A 17,731-nucleotide genomic window follows, 5' to 3' on the forward strand; every position below is an offset into this window, starting at 1 on the left:
GACTTAAACTGTTGATATTGTCCACATCTGTTAACTGTCACTATGGTGTGGGGGGGGGGGGGCAAGTAACTGTGATGCATGCATACCAGTCACTTTAATTTCGGTCAGATGAAATGCAGCTAAATAAATTAGGACACTTTCAAATGCTCTGAACTGATTAGTAGAAACTGACTTTTTTTTTTTTTAGAGTGCTGGGCAGAGGAAGAGGAAGAAGGAGGAGGAGGAGGAGAGGCAGAAGCAACAGCATATATATTCACAAACACACATAAATATATTGTTATTCCTTTTGACTTCAAGATATACGCATTAAAAGCTATTGCTCCTATTGTGTCACTCGCTGCCATCAAGTCAATTCTGACTCAGAGTCACTTTGTAGACAGGGTGAACTCCGCTGACTGGGTTTCCAGGACTGTAACTCTTTACAAGAGTAGAAAGTCTCATCTTTCTTCTGCAGAGAGGCTGGTCATTTCAAACTGCCGACCTTGTGGTTAAGCAGGCAACGTGTAACCACTATGCCACCACGGTTTCATAACTACCTTGTAAAAGTGATTATTTTGGTGCCAAGAGTTATGTGACCTCATAGGATAAGTCCTTGATTTAGTAACAAAATCTCAATGAATTACAATATCACAGTAGGATGTAGGAGAAAGTTGAGGTTGAGCAAGGCAGATACAAAATCCATTCTGATCTGCCAGCTACATTTGTCAACAAAAATCATTCTCTAATCTGAACTAACATGAAAGTCTTGTGTTTGTGCAGGGTGTTTATGTTCTTTCATTCTTTAAACAATTCTTCTAGCCCAGAAAAATATTCCCAGAATAAGACAAGACTGAGGTCAGTTAAAAAAAAAAAAAGGTATATGTGATGGCGGTTCAAACCCAGGAGTCAGTACACAGGAGCAAGATGAGGCCATCTGTTCCCCTAAGACTGACAGTCTCAGAAACTTTAAAGAAAGCTTGCTCTATGGGGTCTCAATGAGGCTGAACCCACTCGATGGAAGTGTGTTTGGCTTCATTTGAGACCACAAAATGTGAGCATCTTTTACAGAAACAGTACCTGCCTGAAAAATGACAAATCTGGAACAGGAATTCAGATCCACTACAGGTCCAGACAACCAACATTCCCGAGCGAGTGCCCTGTCTGAAGGTTTTGGTAGATCTCCAGTCCAAGTTTTCCCAGTCGACGTTCATGAGAGAAAAAGGACTATTCTGATTCATACGGCTTCTCCTTTATACTTAATTTTAAACAATACAATTAAACAGGATATAAGCCTCTTAGTTTTCATTTTTCAAGGAAAAGTCCATTGAATTATAGGTGCTAAACACTGCTTAAATGTGCATATTTCCAGTCTAGCTCAGTTGTATAAATGCCAATACAGTTCCAGTTATTGCACCAAGAAATTTCAAATACCTTTTCCTCTTACAAAAAAAAAAATCTTGTGAAAAAAAGAGCTTGGAAATTCAAAAGACAATGTGTTCTCTTGGGGTTCCTTTTATTCAGAGTACACTCTCTCCCTTTCTTTGCCAATTTAAATAGTAGTTAGCGTTTCAATAAACGAAAAGAAAGGATTATAAAAAAGACATAAAATAGCAACAAAGAATCCAAATTGCACCTAGATCTCCTGCTATAGTTTTGAATATTTAAAAAAGGGAAAGCCTAAGATTACATCAAATATTTTTTGCATTTCCAAATGTATCCCTTTCATTTATTGTATTAAATTTATTAACAAGAACAAATATTGAAATGCCACTTCATCTAAATTAATATGGGATTATAATTCATTAATGTGATATTAATCCTAATTTATGATCGCTTTAATTTATGTGCATTTTAACATTTCTATTAGCATTTTTATTAAAAAAGAAAATTTGAATAATATATCATTCATGGAGGTTACATTATCAGACAGTATTGATATGTGTGACTTGTTGAAAATACCTTTGTGAATTAAAAACATAACCCATTCAAATTGATTTTGTTATTTTTTGTAAGAGTTTATGTAGTTCACATTTTCTTTAAGTTTTATAATAACCTATTCATTTCTGATCGGTACAGAATGTCATATTCTTATCTAAGATCTTGATGACCCTTTATATTTAAAAATACTTGAAGCAGAGGAATAAGACAATAACAGATGTTTATAAAATAAAAAGCTAGAAGTCAGATCTTTCTAATGAAGCAAATTAGGGAAATTCACACATTTATTTGATCCTGAACTCTGTTGTCCAAATAGCTATCTTGAAGAGTTTATTTTAGAACATTTAAATATGTATATATTTAAAAGAAGTGGAAATAATAATGTATAAAATTAAAACGTATTTTTATTTCACATTATTTTCAATTCTATCTATGCATTAGAAACACTGTGATAATCCCAGGTTCAATGTGTGTTCCAAGGCTTCATTCAAAGATAGATGTTCCACAGATTGTTGACCCTGCTCTCTATTGTCAAACCAGGAGCCCCTGACTCCTGGTTGTGTACTGCACCATGAGGGAAAATGCCGCACACCCCTGCACCATCCTGACAATCAGGTGGGTGTCACACAGATGTGATCCAGAGTTTTCAATGATTAAATTGCCGAAATAGATCACCAGTGCATATAAATCTTCCTAATGTGTGTAAATCTAGAAGCTCTGCTGAAACCAGATCTGCACGATAGCAACCTACAGCCTCCACTGACATTCTGTAGCTGTACATGAGATACATTGGTCAGGAATGGAGTTGTACATGAGATACACTGGTCAGGAATGGAGTTGTACATGAGATACATTGGTCAGGAATGGAGTTGTTCATGAGATACACTGGTCAGGAATGGAGTTGTACATGAGATACATTGGTTAGAAATGGAAGCTCCTACCTCCACTGACATGCTGTAGCTGTACATGACATACACTGGTTAGAGCTCCTGGTTGAAAGATGAGATTTCTACAACTGAGCCACATTGTCCCCTCCTATAACATATATAACCAAAAAAATACACTGCCATCAAATCAAGTGAGACTCATAGTGATCCTATATAAAGTTTCCGAGATTGTAAATCTTCATGGAAGCTGACAGTCTCATCCTTTCCCCGAAGTGCAGCTGGTGGGTTTGAAGCACCAACCTTGTGGTTAGCATCCCAAGGTATATCCCACAACACCACTAGGGAAGTGAAAACAACGTAGTATATGCCCTTACCATTTCTCTAAATATTATTTCCAGTCAATCCATTAAAGTCCAAACCCATGGGCCATATGCCAAGAATAATCATGAAACACAAACTGTGTAATTCCCACATCACTGTTTCCCACTATTAATTGTATATCACACACTCACACACACATACACATACATTATTTCCACACCGCTTGTCCCAGGAAGCAAGCCCCCATTCTAGTGAAATTTGTAGTTATGTAAGAATGAAAACATAAAGACTACAAACGCACATACAATTCCAGGTCTAAACCACTGCTTTCTCCATTGGTTTTCATGTGAGTCAACCAGACCTGCTCATGTCATTGCAGTAAGACTTGCCTTGTCAATGCATTGCATCCACTAGCCTCCATGCGGGAGTATGGAGCTAAATACACTCTCCCAAATGCACGACACATTCACACATTCTGCATCATCTGGACGCATGAGGCTCACCTGTCCCAAGGGCTGCTGCTGCATGCTAATTAAATCAGCAGAAAGATCTTGAGTAAATTGGCCTGGGGTGGTGAGACTCCTTGGTCTACGTGTGATCATAAAAAACCTCATCCTTTCATTTAATAAACCTGTATAGAGCAACACTTAATAAACAGTACAGTGCACTGTCCAAAGTGCTGAAGATCAAGTCATGAACAACACCAATGTGGTTTCTGCTTACAGGGATCCATAGTGTAGTGAGAGAAAAACACAATTAAACAAACTAAATTAGGCCAAGGATAGGTATCACAGTTATTATTATTATAACTCTGTTTCTTGGCTACCAAGTTCCTGGTGAACATTTTACACTCATAAATCTTATATAAAACTTAGAACAAACTCGGTAGCATTTCCTCATACTACCAATAAGAAGATTGAAATTCAAATGATTAGGGCAGGGAATGTAAAGATGTGCTTTATACAATTGATATATGTATATGTACGGATTGTGATAAGAGTTGTATGAGCCCCTAATAAAATGTTTTTAAAAACTATAGAACTAACATACCACGGTATTTTCAATCACCCCATATGTACATGAAAATGGACAATAAATATGAAAGATTTTTTAAAAAGATTGAAATTCAGAGGTATTTTAGAGACCTTGTCTAGAGATGGATGGGAAATTAGGACTTCAAATGAATTCAGTATAATAGGTTGCTAGGACAGTGAGGGTGCAGGTTAAAAACAAAAGAGCTAGAAGAACATACAGATTATTTGCATCCTTTAAAATTACTGCCTATGCGTTAGACTTTAAATATACTTCAAATGTGCAATATACTCGTCTTATGCACTGAAATACACCTCACAAAGGTTGTTCACCAAACACGGAATGACCTGTTTCAGAAGAGTGACATTTCATCATGGCATTGGAGGATCACCCCTGGATCTTGATGCTTTGGAGTTATATCAAGCATCCAAAAGGGATGATATGATTTGAACAGTTACAACGATTGTCATTTGATCCCCCTCTCTGATACCTGGTGGGCCTGTGCAGGTTTTCAACATGTTCTGTATGTTTTTGTTTTCATATTGGGGTTTATTTCTATATTTTTGTCATTGGGGATAACCCTCTTGAATGGTTGTTATGTGCTTTTCAGGACATGAAACCCAGGACTGACAAGCCTGTAGAGGCACTGAGTAGAGTAAGGGTTCCTGGAGGCACAGTGAGTGGGGGGAGAGGTAAAGGGGAGTTGATATGAAGGAGTCCAAGAAGGGAGAGGATGTTTTGAAACTGACTGTGGCAGCAGTTGTACAATACTGCTGGATGTGACTGAACTATGTGATGATAAGATTTCTGCATTAGCTCCTAAAAATCATTTTTCTTTGGAAAAAAATAAATAGGTAGTGGGCTCTAAGGAATGGAAGCAAAGAAGGTGGCAAGCTGGTTTATAAAATGTTGAAGATGCTTTAATATGTTAAAATGTTATATGACTACCATAAATCTAACTTGAATCCAAATAGAGGTACCTTTCTTCTGGTTACTCATCCTTAACAAAGCTACAGAAACAAATTATACCATAAAACCAAAACTGTGTAATTGATATTAAAATATTCCAAGATTTTAGCAAGATTCTGTTGGAAACATACAATTACTCCTGTGATCATGAACTCTATGGGGGGGATGCAATAAAATAATGCCAGTTCTCATAGCAATTATCACATAAATCAAGTTAATCTTTAATTTGTCCTAAGGGATGAAAGACTAAAGAAGCATCCCGGGCTATATGAATGGAACGATATGTCTTATAATGGAAATGTTTTGTACTTTAAGGCAAATCTTCATAAGACTTAGTAGTGCTTTACAGCAAGCAAATGGGTCACTCACTCACTCATTCGCCATCAAATCAATTCCGACTCATAGCGACCCTAGAGGACAGAGTAGAACTGCCCTTATGGGAGCAAATAGCTAACATCTTTATATCTCTTGACATTTTTTTAATTGTCGTCTGTGCCAACTACTGGTGGACTACTGAACAGCTTGACCTAGCCACAAGGACTGATACCAGGAGAACTACAAAATTACAAGATAGGCAAAGAGAAGCTATGTCTGGGCCTGTCGGGATCTGAAATTGCAATCAGGAATAAAGAATGCATGGCTTCCCTGGTGAAGCTTTCCTTTCGAGTGCTAAGTTACTAGTGGGCTAGGTCTCTCTATTAGTCATCAGTAGCAGGAGTCTTGGTGACAAGATCTTTAAAGTTGTGCTGCTAACTGCAAGGTCAGCTGTTCAAACCCTAAAATGCTCTATGGGTGAAAAATAAGGCTTTCTGCCCTATAAATGATTACAGTATTGGAACCCCACAGAAACTCTTCTACTCCATCCTGTAGGGTGGCTATGAGTTGTAATCAATCACATGATAATGAGTGAGTGGGCATCACCACCAGCAAGCATGGAACTATGTATATAGTAAAGGTTCAGTGAAGTCTAATAGATCTTCAGCTGCAGGGGGTGCTTTAACATTTTCCTTTACTTAAACCTGCATTGGGCATTTGAACCCAACCAATAAGGTACTGAGTCCTTTAGATTGCTTTGCTGATGCATTTTCAGTGCTCACCTCCATGACTACCATGAATCAGTGATGGAAAAAAAGGGCATTTTTTATTCTGATTATATTTTTATTAAATAGGATTCAGGAGATGTTTCAAGGAGATTCCCAATGGGTAGGGAGAGAACATTAATTAATTAATTCTCTTCCAAAGAGTGAAGTTGTATTTATCACATGCATTAAAAATATCATTTATGTTGGATATACTGATTTAGTCTCTTCCAATACTCAGCTGTGTTCAACCTGAATGTATTCCATCCTCTTGTTTAGACTCTATGTTTGGTCCACATTTGAGAATAATAATAATACTTCATATTTTGGAGAGTAAATAGTGCCTCTACCACTGTACTAATAAACCTGCTACAGATATATTTAATTTTGTATTCACAGTAACTTCATGAAGTCACTACAATTATGCCGATTTCATTGTTGAAGAGCTCAAGTCACAGAAATGCATTCACTTTCTCAAGATCACCGAGTAAATAAGTGACAGCAATACAGATGTGAGGCAGAGTGTGAAGGGTACACATTCAACTCTAATTTCATAGATCTGTCATCAACGCATAACTAGTTACTCTAGAGACTCCTTATCTTTCTGGATAAGAAGGAAACAAGAAAGAAGCCTTTGTAGTGTGCCCAATAATAGAAATAGAGGTTTTATATATAGCCATAGAAGCCATATGCTTCATATTCCAGGAAAAATCTGAGACCCAATTTGTAAGTAGTCTTTAAAGTTTGAATTCAAATATGAAACAGAGAGTATAGCTTACCTAATAGAAATTCAAAGACAGAGTATTGACAAAAAGAGGCTGGCAGGTTGCTTCCCAAGGGATTTCCCATGCCAACACTCCTGACCTTGGCAGATTTGCTACCATTTTCAGTCTGGACCACAGCTTTACAGATTGGAAAACATGATGTGTCAGCTCTACACCAAATCCATCACTTTACCAGTAAGGAAAGTTTACAGTCATATCTTTTCTTTAAAAAGACAATGTACGGATAAAAAAAATAGAACTTTTGAATGTCTAAAATGTTTAAGTCATTATGATATAAAAAAACACTGTTTAGGTACATGTGAAAGCTGGACAGTAAATAAAGAAGACAAAATAACTGAGACATTGAAATTACAGTTTTGGTGAAGAATTTAGACATGTCATTAGGAGAGCTGTGTCTCTGAAGAAGGAGAATAAGGTTGGGGAAGTGGAGGGACAGTGAAAAAGAGAAAATCCCTTGATGAGATGGACTCACACAATGGCTACAAGCAGCTCAAACCTAACAGCACTTGTGTGGATGGGGCAGGATGTGGATGCATTTCATACTGTCGTACACAGGGTTGCTATGAGTCAGAATCAACTGGACAGGGCGTAACAACCACTGACTATGTGGTGGACTGTCAGAAAAATGAACAAATCTATGTTGAAAGAAGTAAAGTTATAATGTTCCCGAGGAGTGAGGGCGGCAAGACTTGTCTCATGTAGTTTGGGCCTGTGATCAATAAGAATCAGTCCCTGAGGAAGACTCATGCTCACTAAAGCACAGGGTCAGATAAAAGAGGAAAATCCTCAAGAAGACAGATTGAAATAGTGGCTTCAACAGGGGTCTCAGACATAGCAAGAAGTGTGAGAAAAGCACAGACTGGGTAGCGGTTCTGTGACAGGGAGTCACAATCAAACTGGACCCACTGGAGGGTTGCTAAAAACAATCTGAGACAAGACTGAGCTGAATTGAAACAAACAGTATGACCCTGAACACTTAACTTATTAGTCCCTCAAAAGATTGGAGTCTTTATTTCTGAAATGTCTTTCATAACAGGCTCTACATCTTATTGTTTCTTTCAGATTAAAATGTAAAAATAATCAGTACTGACAAAGGTACCATATGTTCCAGGAACTAAGATATTCAAATGAAAAACATACAAGCGGGTAACGCCACCCCTCAAAAAAACAGAAAAAAGTTCTGCAGGGCAATGGAATTTTCTTAGTATGCATTTTCCCTGGTAGCTGAGCATCAAGCAACTCACTCTGAGATAGTGCACCTAGTGGCATCGCCTGGGAAGGTTCTCTCTCATCACAGTGAATTTTTTTTTTTTACAAAAGCAATTTCACTCAGAGGTCGTTTGTTGTGATAGCTGATTTAAGAAAGAACCGTGCAACTGTGAAATTTTGCTTCCTGTTCGGGGTAAAGGCCACAGAAACGGTTGTGACGTTGAGCACAGCTTACAAGGACTGTGCTATAGGAAAAATTCAAGCATAAGAATGTTTTCTCATTTCTAAAAAAGTGAAATATTGATGGAACCAAACCTCCTTCTGGATATCTATCAACTTCTCAAAGGGACAAAAATGTTGACTTGCACATTTGGAGTTCATTCCACCAGCTCGACTGTTCATCAAGCTATATACTTAGAGGTTCAGAAAAGATTGCGTAAGTGTATGCCACATAAAGACTTGATTTGTGGCACATGGAGGACTGGCTTTGCCAGCACGACAAGGACCTGCTCGCACAACCATCTCAGTGCACCAGTTTTTGTCAAAAATCAACATGCCTCTCATGCCCCATGCACCTGACCTCGCTCTGTGGGACTTCTTTTTATTTCCACGAGTCAAGAGGGACATGAAAGGAAAGTGATTTGATGAAATAGAAGAGGTGAAGGAAGGGAAAGTGCTGTCAGCCATCCAAACAGATGAGTTTGAAAACTGTTTCCAAGAATGGATTTGCAGATTTTAGAAATGGATTAAGTGCATTGGAGATGACTTTGAAGGTGATATGGTTGCTTTGTGAGAAAAAAAATTTAAAAACATAGCTTTGAAAAAAAACCCTGTTATAATTAAAAATAGCATTATCATCTTACAGAGAATAAAAATGTTTCCCTCGCCCTGAAGTTTAAAAAAAACAAAACACCCTGTTTATTTTTGGTGGGGGGGTACCCCCTTGTATCAGCAGAGAATTCTTGTGGAATCTTAAAATTATTACAGTGATGTTGTTGTTAGGTGCCATCGAGTCAATTCTCATTCATAGGGACCTTGTGCACAACAGAATGAAACAGTACCAGATCCTGAGCCATCCTCATACTTGTTCCTCTGCTTAAGCCCATTGTTTCAGCCACTGGGTCAATCCACCTTATCTAGGCCCTTCCTCTTTTCTGCTGTCCCTCCATTTTACCAAGCATGATGTCTTTCTCCAGGGGACTGTCTCTCCTGACAACATGTTCGAAAGATTGAGGACAATGTCTTGCCATCATTGCTGGCCATCCTTCATCCAAGACAGGCCATTATTACAGTGATGACTTCAATAAAACTAGAAAGAAGATCCCTGGTAGTGTAAACGATTAAGCACTTACCTGAAATGCAAGCACCTCAGTTCCTTGGGAGAAAGTCCTGGCGAAATGCGTCGGTAAAGAGTACATGCTAGGAAATCCTATAGGATTGTTCTCCTCTAACACAGTGTGTTGCTATGAGTTGAAATGACTCAGGGCACCCACCAGCAAATAACAAGAACTTCTAAGAAGCACATAATATTATATAACAGCTCAGATATCAATATGCAGCATTTAGTTGTAATAAATAGGAACATGAAGGATTTTTTGTTTTGTTTTGTCTTGCATAGAAGTACTTAGATAATCATTATTAAATAAAAGGAAAATGTGCATTGATTTAATAATACTAGAATAATTTCACTTGATTCCCCCCTTTAGTATATTTTGTGCCTTATCTGGTTTTCAATATATTTTGTGTTGGTTTTTTGTTTGGTTTGTTTTGTTTTTCATAGTGGGGTTTATCTCTGATGATGTATTTTGCCAAGTTTTTTTGAGTTAAATGATCAGTGGAAAAATCAAGGTTTAGTCACTTTGGTTAAGTAACTTAATCACATACTTGACAGTTAATCAACTTCTTAGTAACTAATGATATCTTTGGACTTTTTTTTTTAACTTTTGGCCAACTAGAAGCCTAGAAGTTGGAACGTTTTCAATGCCTGTGGGATGAGTGAATAGATAGATGAGTGGGCAAGCCTGTGGATGAATAGTCACAGTGAACTGATTTCTGGAGAGGGATGAAGTGAGTGGATCAATGTGGATGGACAAATGGATGGATAACTTTGTTGATAAACAATTAGGAGGAGGAAATTGGCTGAAAACCTAGTTGTATTGCAGCAGGCATGGATGGGGAAGAAGAAGAATGGATGAATGACTGAATGTGATTCTAAAGCATCCCACTATTTAGGTCTGTTGCACAAAAGTACTGTGGATTAGTGGGTGAGTGAACAGATGATTATACTCCTGAATGCGTGGGCTGGAAGGAACACAACATTTCTTAATAAAAGCTCAATTTTGGTGAGACATAAAACAACATTAGAGTCTTGCTTAGCTCACTACTCCACGACTCACACTATAGTAGAAATAGTCTTCGGCAGTCTTAGCATAAATAATGAAAGATTATCTTCAGTGCATAGTGAATTAAAACAATCCCTCTGTATAAATTCTCTCAAATGATTTGTTATGGCTTGAGTTATGTTCCCAAAAATATAGTCAGGTTGGCTAGGCTACAAATCTCAGTAGTTTGGTAGTTCGATAATGATGTCATTTGGTAGTTATATGATGATTCTCCCATGATGTTATTTCATGTGAACCATGATCTGATGTAAAGGGAGTTTCCCTAGGATGTGGCCTGTGACAACTTTTACTTTATAAACAAAGTTAAAGATATAAGGGAGAAAGGGTGAGAAATTAGTTGGAAGCAATGTGTGCTTTTGGTTCACAGGTCCCTAATCCAGATCCAGGCAGAGATCAATGACAACTACACAGAAATCTCCAAGGAATTCTGGGTCTTCCTTCTAAACTACTGTGAGTCTAGACAGATAGAAAGCCTTATACTGGAAGTAACATGGCAAATTCCATTTTCCAGCCTCATAAACTGTGAGAAAATAAGTTTTGTTTGTGAAAGTCATCCTCTTGTGATATTTCTATTACAACAGCACTATGACATCATGACACTGTAACATAACTGACAACATGTGCAAATGTCCCATGAGGAAAGAATAACAATGGTGCATAAACACCCAGTCTAATAGCAGATGATCTATGCTGTGTAAATAGAACTGGGGTGGGGATGGGGGTGACACTCTGGATCTTTGTGATATGTTCTAAAGGGCATATCACGGTGGGTTTTTAAAATTATTATTTATTATTTTATTAGGTTAGAAGGGGAAAATGTTCAGAGAAGGTGGTGGCACTGTCCTTTATGTTTCAAAAGAAACCGACTAACCAAGGTGATAACAAGGGGTGAAAATCTGAGATACATTTCTGATGTGGGAATCATAATTACAGTTGTTAACTGGTTATCCAAATATGTGACAGGAGCCCAGTGAAAAAGAAGTCCTGTGGGCAGTCAAATGACAATCTCCTCTTGGCTCAGAATTCTGTATCCATGCATTCATGTACAAGATATATGAAGTGCCTGGAGGGATCTCATAATAGAAGTTCTATCAGAAACACCTAAGAACAGACTCTGTTGTCAGTAGTCACTGTGGTTAGTAGCTGTTGAGTTCATTCCAGCTCATGTGGAAATCATGCATGCTGGGTAGAGAGTCTGGGGAATTCAAAGCTCAGAACTCTAGGAAGCAAATCATCCAAAGTCTGTCTTCCGAGACTTTTCAGGGTGGAGTTTCACCATCATCTCAGTTTGGGCCATAGAGTTGGGGCGTAATCATGGGTAAATCATTTTCCCTGCAGTCAAAACCTCTAATGGTGACTTAGCTGTGTTACTCCACTCCTTGAGGATGTACTTCAGAGCACTGTAATGGATCTCCTTTGAAATACTTTGACAAAGAAGATGGCCATAGCCCAAACTCAGATTTAACACAAATAACCATATTTTCAATTTTCAATCATGTCTATTTAATGAGTGGATAAAAAACCATAGGGACGGTCAGGAAAATGAATGGATAAATGGATTGGTAACAGAATTAGGAGGATGAACATGGATGGGTGAATAGTTTCCTTTAAAATCTCTGGGTGGATGAAAGAGAAAATGGAGAGATGACTGATGGAATAAATTCTAAGGCATACTTCTGTTTGGATAAATGAAAACCCAAAGACCTGAGTTTGAATTACATTAATAACTGCCTGTGATCTTGGGCAGGGGCCCCGGTGGTTTAGTTGTTAGATACTGGGCTACTAACCATGAGGCTAACGAACTTGCTGCTACCAAGTAATGCTAACTCATTACGAGCCTCTGCTGGTTTCCAAGATTGTAACTATTTACAAGAGTAGAAAGTCCAGTCTTTCTCCCGAGGAGCTGCTGGTAGTTTTGAACTGTCAACCATTTGGATCGCAGCCCAACATGTAACTGATACATGAACAGGATGTCAGAAACCACCAGCTGTTCTGCAGTTGAAAGTTGATCTATTCTACTCCTGTAAAGAGTTGTTATCTCAGAAACCCACAGGGACAAAACTACCCTATCCTGTAGGGTCCCCAGGAGTCAGAATGGACTCTACAGCAGTGAGTTTGGTTTGGGTATCATTTGGAAAAAGTTACTTACATTCCCTGACATTAGTTTTCTTGCATTCAAGTGCGACTATCACCTCCCCACCACAATCACCAGAGAATGTTATTAGATTGGTATGAGAATAGCCATCCTCCTTTCTTAAGGATTTCAGCCCTCACAGTGGAGATTTGAGGAAATAGAACCTAGCATTCCATCAAATGATGAGGAATTGATGTCAACGAGACAGTCTGCATCCTGCAATCTGAGCGTGACTGCATGTTTCTCCCCCCACACACCCCTTTTCCAACAACAAATCCTGAAAATGAGCTCTAAAAAATGAAGAGCAAAATAAATCCTCAAAACTCAGATTGCCTTTTATGTTTCTGCACTATAAATAAATTGCAAAGCTGTAAATATCCTTCATTAATAACCACAATGTCAATCTTTCCTGAAATAAAATAGTAAATAAATCAATTCTTAGGATGTTTTCTTCTGTTTCTAATCAGAAACAACAACATTCTTTTCAAATCTACCTAATGAATCCTAATTACTTATTCATGAATGCAGCCGGCGATGATAGTACTAATAGGTTATGATCCTATGTGTGGAAGGCAGAATAATGCATCTCCGTAAAGCTATCTCTGACCTAATTTCCAAAATATACAGATATGCTACCTCACCTGGCCAAAAAAAAGTAGACTGTGCAGATATGCATGAGAAAACACCTCATAACATTGATGAACTAGAAGGATATTGTTCTGAATAAAATCAGGAAATCACAAAAAGACAAACATTGTATGAGACCACTACTGCAAAAAGTCCAGACGGACTTTTCACATGCAAAGAAATAGACTTTGATCATGACTAGAGAAGGCAGGGGAAAGGAGAGTAAGGTAAATAAGTGTTAACTCGGATGGAGAGGAAAGCAATGTACAATAAGAGTGATGTCAACAACACAACACCAAAATGAGGGATGTAGAGCAAGACATTAGAAGGAGTGTAAAAGTTAAAGGCAAAAGAGGTGAATGATATTATATACACAATCCTGCAATCACAGTACTCTAGGCATAGATGCATGGACAGAAGGAGGCTGAAAGGGTGTGAAAGGAGAAAGACAGAGGTATTTGCACACATATATCTATATAGATATATATATATAGAGAGAGGATATTTGTGTTACTCTTTGCTGCAAATAGATTCATGAATGTGGTAGGACATACAGGGGGACAAAATTACAAGAAATGTAGATATAATCCAACACTGAACACATTGAAAGAATGAACTTCTGAGCCCGGGGTTCAGGACCATGGTTTCAGGGGACACTGATACAATTCACAAAAATAATGTTTGTCTTTGTGAAAGACAAAGACATTCTACTTTGGTGAGGAGAAACCGGGGTCTTACAAATTGTGAATAGCCATCTCAGGGCTATAAATGTCTTGAAGAGAGAAACAGAAGAAAAATCAAAGACTAAGGAAAACAAGTAGCCCAATGCACTAGTGATCATTCAAGCATGAGTCTCCAAGACCCTGAGCCCAGAAATAGATGGTGCCCTGCTAATCCGACTGCTGTGAAAGGGATCAGACCAAGGCACTGAATAGAGTAGGAGAAAAATGTGGAACAAAATTCAAAATCATGAAGAAAGACCAGAGTTCCTGAGGGAAGAGAGAATGGTAGAATCCTCAAGACTATGACTAGAGTCACCCTTAAGTCTGTAAGAACCAACCACCATGGCTCAGTTATCAGCCAAACAATAGCCAGGTCTGTAAGAGAAACAATAAGAGTAGGGAGTGAAGCACACCTTGGAAAAACCAACCATTAGAGATAAAAGGGGCATAATTTACCATAGGATAAAGTTCAGAAAGGTTGGGAAAGAAAGCAGAATTGGGATAGGTAATTCTACATTGTAAGAAGTATAGTCAATGACAAGGAAAGAAATGTGTATGTATTTTTAAATGGAAAACTGGTATAGTTTCATATAGTTTGCAATAAAAAGCTTTCTTAAAGGAATATGGTGATAACAACAACTAAAAAAACCTATTCTTGATTATCTGAGTGGGCCTAATCTAATCATAGGAGTCCTCACACGGGCATTTTCCTAGTTGTGATCAAAAGGACATGTAACTAAAAAATAACAAAGCAAGTCAGTGTTGCTGGATTGGAAAATGGAACAAGGGACCACTAGACAAAGATTATGGTCAGGCTATAAAAGATGGAAAAGGCAAAGCAAGGTATTCCGCGGAATCTTTGGAATGAACATGTGATAGTCAAGCACCTAGATCCTACTCCTAGGAGAGTCATTGTTGGACTTGGACTACAGAACTAAAGAGTAAGTCCATCGTGTTTTCATCAGACTACGTTTGTGTTCAGTGCTATAATGACGGTAAGAAAAAGAACACAACCGTTAAACACATACTATAATAAAACTATTGAAATGCTGACAAGTTTACACATCAGCTAGGTAGCTAGTGAACTTGAAGACATCTTGAATTCCTGATAACTGGTATTTTCTTTTTTAGAAATGACTTTTCAGATATGTTCTAGTTCCAGTTACCTGTGGATATCCGCAACACTTCCTATTTCTAAAATCATATCACACGTTCGATATACGGCCCTGCATATTACCGAGCAAATGTGATGTTTTCTGCAAGCTACTTCGATGCACAAGACAACTTATCCATTCATGTGATCAGCCATTTCTTTAAGGCTTTCACTGACAACATTCATACACCACATACCTTATGTCCATTTTCTGTCTCTTCATTAACTTCCACAAGAATCCTTTTACATATATACTAGTCTCTTTATTTTACAGATTAGGAGATTTAAAATAGAGAACTTTGTGCAATTAATATTACTTCTTGGGTGTGGTAGGTAAAGGATTCGACGTTACCTGTTTCTCAAAGCCATGCCCCATTTTTGCTAGATTTTTGGCAGTTTTTCATAAACTGTATTTTTGGAGCAGTTTTAGGTTTACAGGGAACTTTTGCAAAAAAAAAAAGGCTGTGCTGTTCATATTAAGGGATACTGAGTCAGTTCAGACTCAGAGTGACTCTATTTCCTACAGAATGAAACATTGCTCTGCCCTGTGCCATTATGACAACCATGGTCATGTTCAAGACAATCCCTGCAGGCATTGTGTCATTCTTTCTTCTGTAAGGTCTTTCTATCTTTGGTTGTCTCCCCATAGAGCTCCTGCATGGCTCCTCTCCCCCTCTGCATACATTTTGCCCTAATATTAACATTTTGCATTTGTTTCAATTTTTGAAGCAATATTAGTACATCACCATAGTGTTTACCATTTATTTACAATGTGGCTCAAGGGACATTGGTGAGCACATAGGATCATGTTCCAACACTAAAGTAACACACAGAATAGTTTGAATGCCCTAAAATGCCCTGCGCTCCATTTATTCACCCCCACACCTGGTCCTCTGGAAAACACCAATTATTATTTTTTTCATGTCTCTATACTATTTTGTCTGTTCCAGCATATCATATGATTGGAATTATACAGTACATAGCGTTCTCAGCTTCATTAACCTAGTAACACATCTTGTGATTACTTATTTTGATCCCTGATTATTATTCCACTGCATGGACACATCACGATTTATTAATCCATTCACTTAGCGGAACACACCTTGGCTAATGTTGCTTGTTAATTATAAATAGCATGGTAATATTCATTTGTGTGCAGGTTTTTAAACGGGCATTCGTTTTCAATTTGGGAAAAAACAAAGGCATGTCATTGCTAGGTCTTATTTTTAAATTATGCTTAGTTTTGCAAGAAACTGCCAGGCTTTGCCTAAATGGTTGTGCCATCCGGAGTTTACACAGCCATGAGTGAGCGTTCCTGTGGCTGCAGATCCTCATCAGCATTTGGGGTTTTGCACTGCAGCTCCTGAAACTGCTGTGCTCTAAGGCGTCTGCTTTTCACTTGTTATTGCTTTCTAGAATGAACAATATGAAAGAAAAAAATACATAGCTAGCACTTGGAACTAAATACCGCATGTCACTGTTGTCATATACACATATAAAACCTAGCTCATGTTTAGTGTTTCTGTTTAACATAAAGGTCACACGTTACCTGTTTATTCAGTAGAAGTCCTGTGAACATTTAAACCAAGAGAAGAGTTATCCTCCCTGTGGCACATAGGAGAAAATGAGTCTGAGATATAATGATCTTTGGAAATCCATAACACCAATTAACACCTCAGAGCCCAGTCCACCCAATCCCCCTAGAAAAGAGAAACGAATGATGGAAATATGCCCTGGGGTCAAGGGATAACACTACCTGGCAAGCAGAGTAAGCCACTGGGAAATCTAACAGAAAAAGGAGGTAGAGGAAGGAGGGTAAGGTTGCCAAATAGCACCCAAGAGGGTAAAGCTGGACAATTAGACAATGAGGATAAGCGAAAAAGTATTGATATTGGGGTTCCAGTTGACACACACAGGTATATTACAAACAAAACATGTTTAAACATGTCTGTGGGATTGGTAGACGGTTATAGACAAGTTTTATTAGGTATCCGCTTAGTCTCTTTAACAGGAATGGGGAACTTGTTTTTTTCTTTTTGCCAAGGGCAAAAAAAACTTGTCAACCTATGACAAGAAATTTGGAAGAATGCCACTTGGCCAACTGACTGACAAAGATCCATATTTGTATCTGTTCCCAAAGAAGGTGACTCAAAAGCTGCACACGTTTAGAGTAATCTCATTGATATCACAAGCAAGTAACATTGTGCTCAGTAGCATCCAACAATGGTTGCAGCAGAACACTGACAGGGAGCTGCTAGAGGTTCCGCACAGACTTAGAAGAGAACGTGGAACAAGGGCTAACATTATTCGTGCCAGATGGAAGTTGGGTGAAAGCAATACCAGAAAGATGTTTACTTCTGTTTTAGTGACAGTGCTAAGGCTAGACTGTGTGGACCGTAACAAACTATGGATGACCCTGAGGGAAAAAAATGGATATTTGAACGATGGGGTTGGTGGAGAATAATGAACGTACCAGCAAAGCCAGAAGAACATT

The 17,731-nt window shown here is 38.2% G+C and overlaps 1 protein-coding gene across 1 annotated transcript in view; it reads right to left on the bottom strand.

The window, feature by feature from the left end:
• Positions 1-17,731, bottom strand: part of CDH8 (cadherin 8) — a 447,886-nt gene that overhangs the window by 285,703 nt on the left and 144,452 nt on the right. The gene's annotated exons all lie outside the window — the stretch shown is intronic.

The sequence above is a fragment of the Tenrec ecaudatus genome, chromosome 18, assembly GCF_050624435.1.
Source record: "Tenrec ecaudatus isolate mTenEca1 chromosome 18, mTenEca1.hap1, whole genome shotgun sequence".
In the NCBI taxonomy this organism is placed as follows: domain Eukaryota; kingdom Metazoa; phylum Chordata; class Mammalia; order Afrosoricida; family Tenrecidae; genus Tenrec; species Tenrec ecaudatus.